Source organism: Triticum aestivum, chromosome 4D, assembly GCF_018294505.1.
Source record: "Triticum aestivum cultivar Chinese Spring chromosome 4D, IWGSC CS RefSeq v2.1, whole genome shotgun sequence".
Taxonomy (NCBI): domain Eukaryota; kingdom Viridiplantae; phylum Streptophyta; class Magnoliopsida; order Poales; family Poaceae; genus Triticum; species Triticum aestivum.
Genome location: NC_057805.1, coordinates 111,976,417 through 111,985,945, shown reverse-complemented (window position 1 = coordinate 111,985,945; position 9,529 = coordinate 111,976,417).

The following is a 9,529-nucleotide window of genomic DNA, read 5'->3' as shown; positions in this document are numbered from 1 at the left end:
ATGTACATGCATGACATAAAACATGACCTACTGTGACAAACACGTATCATCACGGAAGTGTCTTTTTTTGTAGTGCAAGCAACTTATCTTAATGGGAAATTTTGCAGGACATGGAAAAAAGTGCCATTGATTCATATGACCGGAGGCATTACATTGAAAACAACATTGGTTTAATGTGTTCTTACTTTTAACAGTGTGACTACTACATTTTACAAGTGGCATTACATAACAGTGGCTCGGGGCAACAAACATCAGAACAAGATATCTTGGTTGGTCCCATTTTTGTTCGGTATAGCCACCTTATACTATGTGAGGCTAGCAAATCTAGTGTTGGACTTACTCTGTTGACTTGTCCCCCAGTCCCCACTTTCTTTCCTTTTTCAACCAATAGATCGGGTTTATATTGACTTTGTACTGCGTTTCCCTTTATTTCCCTATTAGACCAAGAGACCAGTTGTACAGCTAGTCTCTGCTACTTTTCGCCCCCATTATTTCCTTTTCCGACCAAGTCCTAGATTCAGGCAACAGATCTCCCCCCACCCCCACCCCTTTCTTCCTTGTTTGAACCAAGTAGTACTAGATTCGAGTGCATGAACTACTTTTACCTCTTAACAGTCAAAATTTAGGTGGCTTTCGAACAGCCGATCGATCCTATCTATGAGGGGGCCTGGGAAATAGTAAAAGATAAAAATGCAGGGACGTCAGGAGCTCGGGAAGTAGAGCAAGGCCGGTTTCGAAGGAAGTTATACCTGAGGGTCGCTAGGATGTCGATAGGTGGGCGGCGGGAGGCCGGATCTGCCCACACTACGGCAGCGAGGAAGAAGGGGTCGGAGGCCCTCCCTAGCCAGCGGTGCTTGGGAGAGAACGACATGGCATGCTGATAGGGACGCGCCGGGAGTGGGTAAGAGCCGTCACCGAGGACGACCGCGTGAACGTTGTACCTTCTCACCTTCCCCCGCGGAGAGGATCTGGATGGATCTGTGACCAGCGGTGAGCAGAGAGAGAGAGTGTGGCCACCACTGTCGTGTTTAGATCTGGAGAGGACGAGACAGTGTGAAGAGAGCAACACTAGCAAGCAAGTGCGGATGCTCCTGCCTATATAGTGGAGTACTAGTTTTCTTTTGTCTACCGGAGCCGGCTTGACCTCGTCAATGACTGTCGAGAAGTCTTCATGCACGTGCCCCGGAGGCCCAGTGGTCGTCATTTTGATCTGAAGCACCGGATTATAACATATAACACGAAAAAAATGCCACATGACAAGAAACCATAACCTCGATGCCCAAAGGAGACAACATGAATCCCGACGGACAAACTAGACGAGGATCAAAGCTCAAATAAAAGATAAACTCGTAGAAAAGGGGTATGTCGATAGATGTCCTAATTAACATAGCCGGCTTGACCTAGATGGCAGCCGAGTAGTCTCCGTGCATGTGCCCCCAATGACCAGCGCCTTGGAGGAACTCAGTTGTCGCTATTTAACCCTCGCAGTGATCCGAAGCACATGACACCTAATATTGCGAGATGACAAGAAACCTTTTTTAGATTTCTCATCAGAACTACAGCCCTGTACAACACAGCCTGCACGATATGTAGACGATAGCCAATCTCGGCGTGTCTGCTGGAGTCTGGTCACATGCATGGACGAACTAATCTTCCGTGTCATGAGGGGATCGTCCAGGCACCAATGTATGTACAACACTTCTCTAGTACTATCGCTCGTCTCTCTCTTCTATTAACTCACCTGACTTGCGGGGCCAGGGACTGTGCCTATGGTCGGTTCTTGATTGCGGTCCCACATGTGTGTGCAAATGCAATATGACGCGCGTTCCATTCGGAGAGCGGCGTGCCAGACCGACCAACCGTCTGGGGCGCCACGCGAACGCGACGGGTGTGCTGTATACTCCATACATGTGTACCGTCGTTTTCTTGAGGCTTTGCTCCATGGCACAATCCATGGATACAATATTAGTATATTGCACTATTTAAAAGTCGAGGGCGGGGCTTTTCCCGCGCGGTAGGCGGGGCAGTTCCGGCTAGTTGGTTCGATAGAGACGCGAGAAGATGAGGGAGTAGGCTGCTGCAAACGTAGGGCTGTGTGATTTGACAGCGAGTTACTGCTGGACAGGTGGGGCCCTGTGATTTGACTTGCCATTTTATCATTTTAACTATGGTGCTACGACCGGCGTGACTCTCCCGATTCCTGACCACCTCCATGGTATATAGGTGCCTCTCCCAATGCTCCACCATGAGGATGGCTCTTGCATGAGAGCCCACTCCTCCACTTTTTCCTTGCCTCTTTCCTCCACATATGCAAAAATGCCATGTAAGCGGGCTTATAGCCCACTATTGTACTTGCTCGTACAGGTGCTAAGCTTGCCACATAGGCATAAAGTCTGATGTGGCAAGTTAATTACTCCCTCTGTCTAGGTGCGCAAGTCATCTTACGAAAACCAAATAATCCCAAAACACTTAGGTGCGGTGCATACATCGTTTCTTGTTTCTTAACATATCAACCAATAAGAGATGTGGGGTGTGCATGCTTTTAATGACTTGAGACTACCATTTCATTGGAAGAGGTCACTCCTTGGCAAATGCAATAAATACTATGACGAAAGAGATAGAGAGAAGTAAAAAAATACTCTTATAGCCAACCTTATAGCTAACCTTGTTGTATAAGTGATGACTATGTATGACATGCCAACATCAGATAGCCTAACGCACCATGTTAAATCTCTAAGGGCGCGACCGCGCGAGCAAGGCGATGGTCGTGGTAGGCGCGACCATGATACGGGCTGCTGGCAGCCCTTGGATCTGAGATCGAACGGTCGCATGCTAAGTTGCTGAAAATTTGCAGAATAACCCTCCAGGATAGGATATTCACCCATAGGTCTAGAATCACGCCATGCAACCGTTCGATCTCAGATCCAAGGACTCTTAGAAGCCTGTATCATGGGAGAATGGAAAGCTTTGTATCACCTGTAATTTTCCCGACGCTTGACATGACATCGAAAGCCATTTAATTGGGCGTCGAGTAGACATGATATCTAGCTGGGCCCCCATAGTACTGTGCATGAATCCATTTATCCACTAGGCAAGCCCCTACGCTGCCATTCGCACGCCCCGCTCAGCATTTTTACAAAAACCGCTGGCAGTTCGCTCCTACTCGCCCCCGGACGTCCTTTAACATTACAGCAGTTCGCTCCTAGTCGCCATGTCCTTTCACATTACGGCAGTTCCACTAATCCTAACCCTCCTCCCAAATCCATGGCATCCCAAATCTCCATGATCGGCGGTGAGTACAAGGTTAGAACCATCACCGGCGATGATTTCGACGTCATCTACACCCGTTCTTCCGCGACGATGAAAGGATGCCTTGCTCGCTTCAGACGCATGTTCGAAAACTCAAAGGATGAGTGGTTCACTGGGCTAGATGTTGAGTACACCACAGTCCTGCAAAGCAAGAAGACTCTAAAGGAGGCAGAGAAGAAGAAGCCCACCGTGATCTAGGTTTGCGTGCATGACTTATGCTTGGTCTACCACATATGCCATGCCGACGTTGAGTGCCAGGATTTTAAGAACTTCCTCAAGGACGGCCGAGTAAAATTCGGTACAATAGACTTTAGGAACGACAAGGATGTCCTGGATCGGATAGGCCTCGTTGTAGGCAACCCCTTCGACCTCCAGAAGAAAGGGCTGGTGCCCTCCCATCATCAGCCTTCAATGCTGACCCTGGCAGGAGCCATGGTTCATCCTTCGTACGGTACACTGAAGAAACCTCCGTTCAAGTTTCATCATGCATGGGAGTGGAATGTACTAGATATAGACCACATCCACTATGCTGCAATGGATGGCTACCTTTGTTTCAATATCTACAAGGGTTGGATGAAGAGCAAGAGCCAAGTGTGTGGTTCAAGCAAAGAAGTATCGCCCAAGAGGAAGAGGGACAAGGACAAATTCGAGCACGTGGACGAGGAGTCCGAGTAAGGTGGCAGTGTCATTGCTCATGGTGGTTCTAATGCAGTGTCTACCAGATTAGTTGCTTAGTTTAATTTCAGGTGTGCTTAGTTTTATTTGAGGGGTGTGTTGTGCTGAGCCCCCAGTAGAACTATGTTATGTTCCTTCTCGTTACTTTAACTCTTCAGTACGTACATACTAGTATTTCTTACAGTTTATCTTTTAGTTGGTATAGTACTACCACTCATTTCTTCACATTACTAGAAGAACGCCCGTGCATTGCAACGGGGCCACATTAAGCTTAAGAGTTCAATATTAATATTCTCATACATATCAAGTGATATTGGTGACCGTTTTTACCATCAAATCCTCACACACACACTCTCTCCCTCCCTCTTCCTCACTCTATCTCCCCTCTCCCTCTCTCTCTCTCTAACACGCACACACATATCCATCTTATTGGGCACGGGACCATAATCCATCTATTTCACACACACACGCTAGTGCATAAAAATATGGATTATGTGTATTATATTTGCCACCACAACTGAGGGAATTAATTTCATGTAAATTGGCTAGCCACAGCTCCAAGAATACGCGGCGGAGGTGGCCCGGGTCGGCGTCTACGCCGTTCGGCGCGGGCCACGGGCCCGCTTCCAAGTGCGTCAGTGCGCCGGCCACCCACGCCGGGTCCTTCAAGTGTCGCTTCCACCGCACCAACTCCCAGGGCCACGGAGCCGCCCTTCTTCGCCCCCTTCACCGGCCATGGCCAACGCGGTGCCGCGGCACCCGGCCTCGCCGTCCTCGTCCTCCGGCACCGTCGCGACCCAGTGACGCAGCCCAAGCATCGGCCTCGAGAATCAGGAACGCTTGACAATGGAGAGGGAAGGGAAGATCATATACATGTCATAAGAAAGGGAGTTTATTTACTGCTCCCTCGATGTATTGTTTCCTTTGTTTGGAGATTGTTTACCATCCGTGAGTTAAGGCAAGGTTAATGTGATTGAGCGATTTTTCTGAAAATCAAATATTTGTTTTCTAATTAATGTGATTGAGTGATTTAAGGTAAGGTTAATTAATTAGGTTTGATCTTTAGAGATTGTTCGTGATTGATTCTACATTACTAAATAACTTGCGCCAGTATGGAAAGTTCTAATCTGTTCAGATTTCTTTCGTTGTGTGAGAGGGTGACGCGAAAATAAACCGATGGAGTGAGGGGAGGGGACGAAAAAAATCTACGAAAAAAACCAGCGAGGGTGGGAGGAGGTACCAAAAAAACCATGGGAGGTGGGATGAAAAAAAACCTGGAAGCAAGACTACCAACTGCTCCATTAGGAGTAGAGATATACGTACAATATATATGGCCAACATCATATAGCCAGCAGTTTAGTTGTCAAAGAATTTCAGGGTGCTTAGTTTTATTTGAGGGGTGTGTTGTGCTGGACACCATTATTGTGACTCAAATCTCTTTGGCCATTTTATAATGACATAAATACCGATGGACCAACATGCTAGCTCTCCCTCTATCTCACTATAGTAAAATAAAGTGTGGGGCCTACTTGAGCCCAACAACGTTCTTATTTTCCTGTAAAATTATTCACTTGGTTAGTCCTGAAAAGCGGGGCCACACTTATCATTGTGAGAATCGGCTTATTTTTGTCATATAACATGGTCAACGGGTTTGATATGAAAATAACAATGTCTAATGGCATTTTTGAGCAAACATCTAACTTAACGATGGCATTTTTGAGATATCTAATTGCATTTTTGAGCAGGCATCTCACGGATCGATGGCATTTTTTAGTTGTAACTTCTAATGGCAAAACTGAGTAGTGATACACAACTAGTGGCATAAATAATAAGTACCCAAGAATTAAATAGGTATGCTAATTTCTTTAATATAATTTAGCACCCATTTAAGCACATACTAGCTTTTTTAATAGTACTATATGCATAATTTGGTGACGAGCGCTCTGTATATGTACCAACTTTTTCCTTTAATTTCATCTTGTTAGTTTTGCTCCATGGCGCAATCCATCGATACTGCTACTGTACAAAAGTATGCATTTTTTAAAAGGCTAGAGGGCGGGGCAGTCTAGCTTGGTCGGTTTCAAGAGAGGCGAGGGCCTTTGTGATTTGATGGCTCATTTCTGCTGGAAGGCAGGGCCTTGTGATTTGACTGCTTGTATAAATGTGCCGACGACCTGAGGAGGAGCAAAGAACTGTGCGGTATACTCAAGTTTTCCACTGGAGTAGTACGACAGAGGACACGAAACATGGCAGCCCCGTGCCATATGGCGATAAAAAATGATCTAATTTGCTAGTCATCTCATTGTTAGCATTGTTCTATTCATGCCTCGCAGAGAACATGACACGTGCGGCGAAACACCCGAAGCAAAAGAAGAAACACAGGAGCAAAAGAAGAAGGAAGATTATCACCCCAAAAAAAAGAAGGAAGACGCACACACAAGTCTGGGGCGCTGCTCTCTACTACATGAAGGGTTGCTGGCCGCGGATTCATAACTGCTTCTTCATCGCCTCCACGACCTCCATCTCCTTGCGCGTCTCCTCCGCCATCTTCTTCATTCTGTCCAAGACGCGGGATTTCTCGACGCGAGCCTTCATCATCTGTTCCACGGCCGCATTACGTACCTTGACAGCAGCCGGGTGCTCGATGCAGAGCTTCGCCAACTCCTCCTTCTGTTCCATGATGAGGGCCTGCAGCATCTTCATCGAGGAACTACTATTCTCATGCAGCTTCTTCCAGCCGGCGTTCTCCTCCTTCAGCAGGTCGAGCTCGTGGCAGAGCTTCGCCTTGTCCTCCTGAAGTTGCAGGATTTCGCCGGTCGCCTTCTTCTTCGAGGCAATGCTCTTCTTCAGCAGCATCACCAAGCCGGCGGTCAACTCCCCCTGCTCATTGAGCTTAGCGGGCATGTCGTCGAGGCTCTCCTTCAGCAGCTCCACCAAGCCGTGGATGAACTCCTTCTGCTTATTGAGGTGCTTATTGAGTTGACGGCATGCCATCGAGGGATAACGACTCCAGCACCGCCAGCTTGGCATGTTCACCTCCGCGGCTAGGGCTTTGCGTGGCGGCGAGCCCTCTCTTTTTTTCCACAACCTTGGTTGTCGCTCCCTTGTTACGAGTAGTTCTCGACCTAGAGCTCTACATACCGGCCATGGCAAGGACAGACGAAGAAGAACGACTTATGAGAAGGAAGGTAGAGTAATTTTCGGTTAGGTAGTTCCCCTTTTTATAACCTAAGTACTAGCACTAGTACTAAAACCTGCATAGTGGGAACACGTTCAGGTTTGGTACGTACTAGTACGTGTGAGCAGGCTTGCACTTAATTGTAGCACTAGTACTTTGGAATGTGATGGGAACAAGGTAAAGATTAATTGATGGTTTTGGTTTCGAGGCCCGAAACGGCTCCCGATGAGTTTAGTTGAACATAAATTTCAAGTACTCCCTCCATCTCAGTTTACAAGGCTTGCACGTGTATCTAGGTCATCAATGTAACTTATATAAAATAAATTGTTTAACATAAGAATATATCATTAAAAAATAATATTTGAAGTTTGTAATGATATATTTTTCGTAATGTATGCCTCTTATTAAGTTGGTCAAATTAACGACCTAGGTACACGTGCAAGACTTGTAAACTGAGATAGAGGGAATAATATACTGCTCAAATGCGGTCACACAAGTCAGTGATGTAACTAGTCGTACATGTCAGACCAAGCCGATGTGTGTCCCTTTGGTGAGACGCGGGTCCGACCGACAGTCTGTTGGTGTGACCGACCGTAAAGTATTGCGCGATGGAGACTTCTGGTTGTGGCTTCGGTTGATTGTCACGACCAAATTATGTGCCACTTGACTTCATGAACTGTAATAGAGACATTGTGTAGCGTGCCATTGGAATTCTAATTTACGTGTTTTGCACATACTCGAAGTACTAGTAAGGTACACATGCATTGCACGCATCAGATTTGGCAACCAAATTATGAATAAATACCACACTATAGCATGTAAGCTCTGAGTCATATATGCCTAATGTAGACCTTCGTTTAATTCTTATAGTTCATCTCATTCAAAATAAATTAGTTTTTATAAAAAAGCTAGGGCCTCTTTGATTTGTAGGATTTCCAAAACGCGGGAATAGGAAAAACATGGGATTAGAGTGGAGTGTCGTCTTGAATCCTACAGGATTGTACGAGTGTTTGATTGTGCATAGAAAAAACGCAGGATTCTTTCAAAGAGGTTTGAGTGGATGGGATGTTTCCTATGAAATCTAGTGCAAATGAATCCTATGAAAAATTTCCTATGGTTTACAATTTTACAAATCAAACAACCAAGATAGGAAAAATTCCTAAGGATTAGAATCCTCCAAAATTCCTTTGAGAATCCTTTGAATCAAAGAAGCCCTTAATCTATTTTATGATTCGTGGAATTGTGCGTTGTAAAGTATAAAGTAAAAACAAATAATGGCAATTCAACTAGAAAAAAGTTTGGGCAGTTATGGTACGGAAGATTCTAGAACAAAGGAGAAGCACTTGTGTTTTGAGGTTTGTGCATTATGCTTAAGTTCAACCATGGAGTCTGCTAGATTGTACATGTGGCAAAATCCGGTGGGGGCTAGTAGATGGTGCGAGGGGCCAAGTGGAGGGAGACTATGAAGGAGTGCACAAGTGCGAGATCGATATTTAAAGAGAGGGGCGAGAACATGCGTCGTTGCGCGCAGTGGCGGAGCCATGAAAAATAAATGAGCTAGGGGGCCAAGTATTGCTAATACTTTACGAGGAGGGCCAATTCATCAACTTAAACCATTTTACCAGCAATTGTCTAATGATCACATTCATATTAGCCTCGATATATAGTGATGTTAGGGGCGGCAGGGCCCTTGCTGCCCCTGTCTTCGCCACTGTGCGCGCGTATGAGAGATGAAGTGGAAGGCATGGATGATGAGAGGGGGACGTTGGATATATAATTAATGTGTGTGTATTAGCTATGTAATCCTATATAGAGAGGTATAGATTGATCGATGTGGACGTGGGAAAGAGGGTGAGACCTCACTAGACATATAGATTGATCTATTTGTGTGGGAAACTGTGAAAGACCCAGCTATATATACACACACATAGAGGAACATCGATTGTTGCGCATGCACGTGAGAGATAAAGAATGCCCAATATGATGGAGAGGGGGAGGTGTGTGTGTGCATGCATGGGAGACCGACATAAGGAAAAAGATTGCAAGTGTGTGATGGATAATGCCGACTGGTACTGTGTGTGCATGCATGCACGGGAGAAAGTTAGTGGTACAATTATAAAAGAGAAGATGACTGTGTGGGTGTAAAGGACTAGGTGGGGTCATAATCAATGTAAAGTTGAATTCAAATATTTGAATAAGAGATCATGATGTTTGAAACCCATGCATGCATGAATATAACTGAGATATGCGCGGTGTGGTTTGGAAACGAGCATGTTGTACTGTATACACATTGAACATGGTCATACTGATTTGAATTTGAGATATCGATGGCAGACATCGTTTGGCCACATTGCATCTGTGCATGGA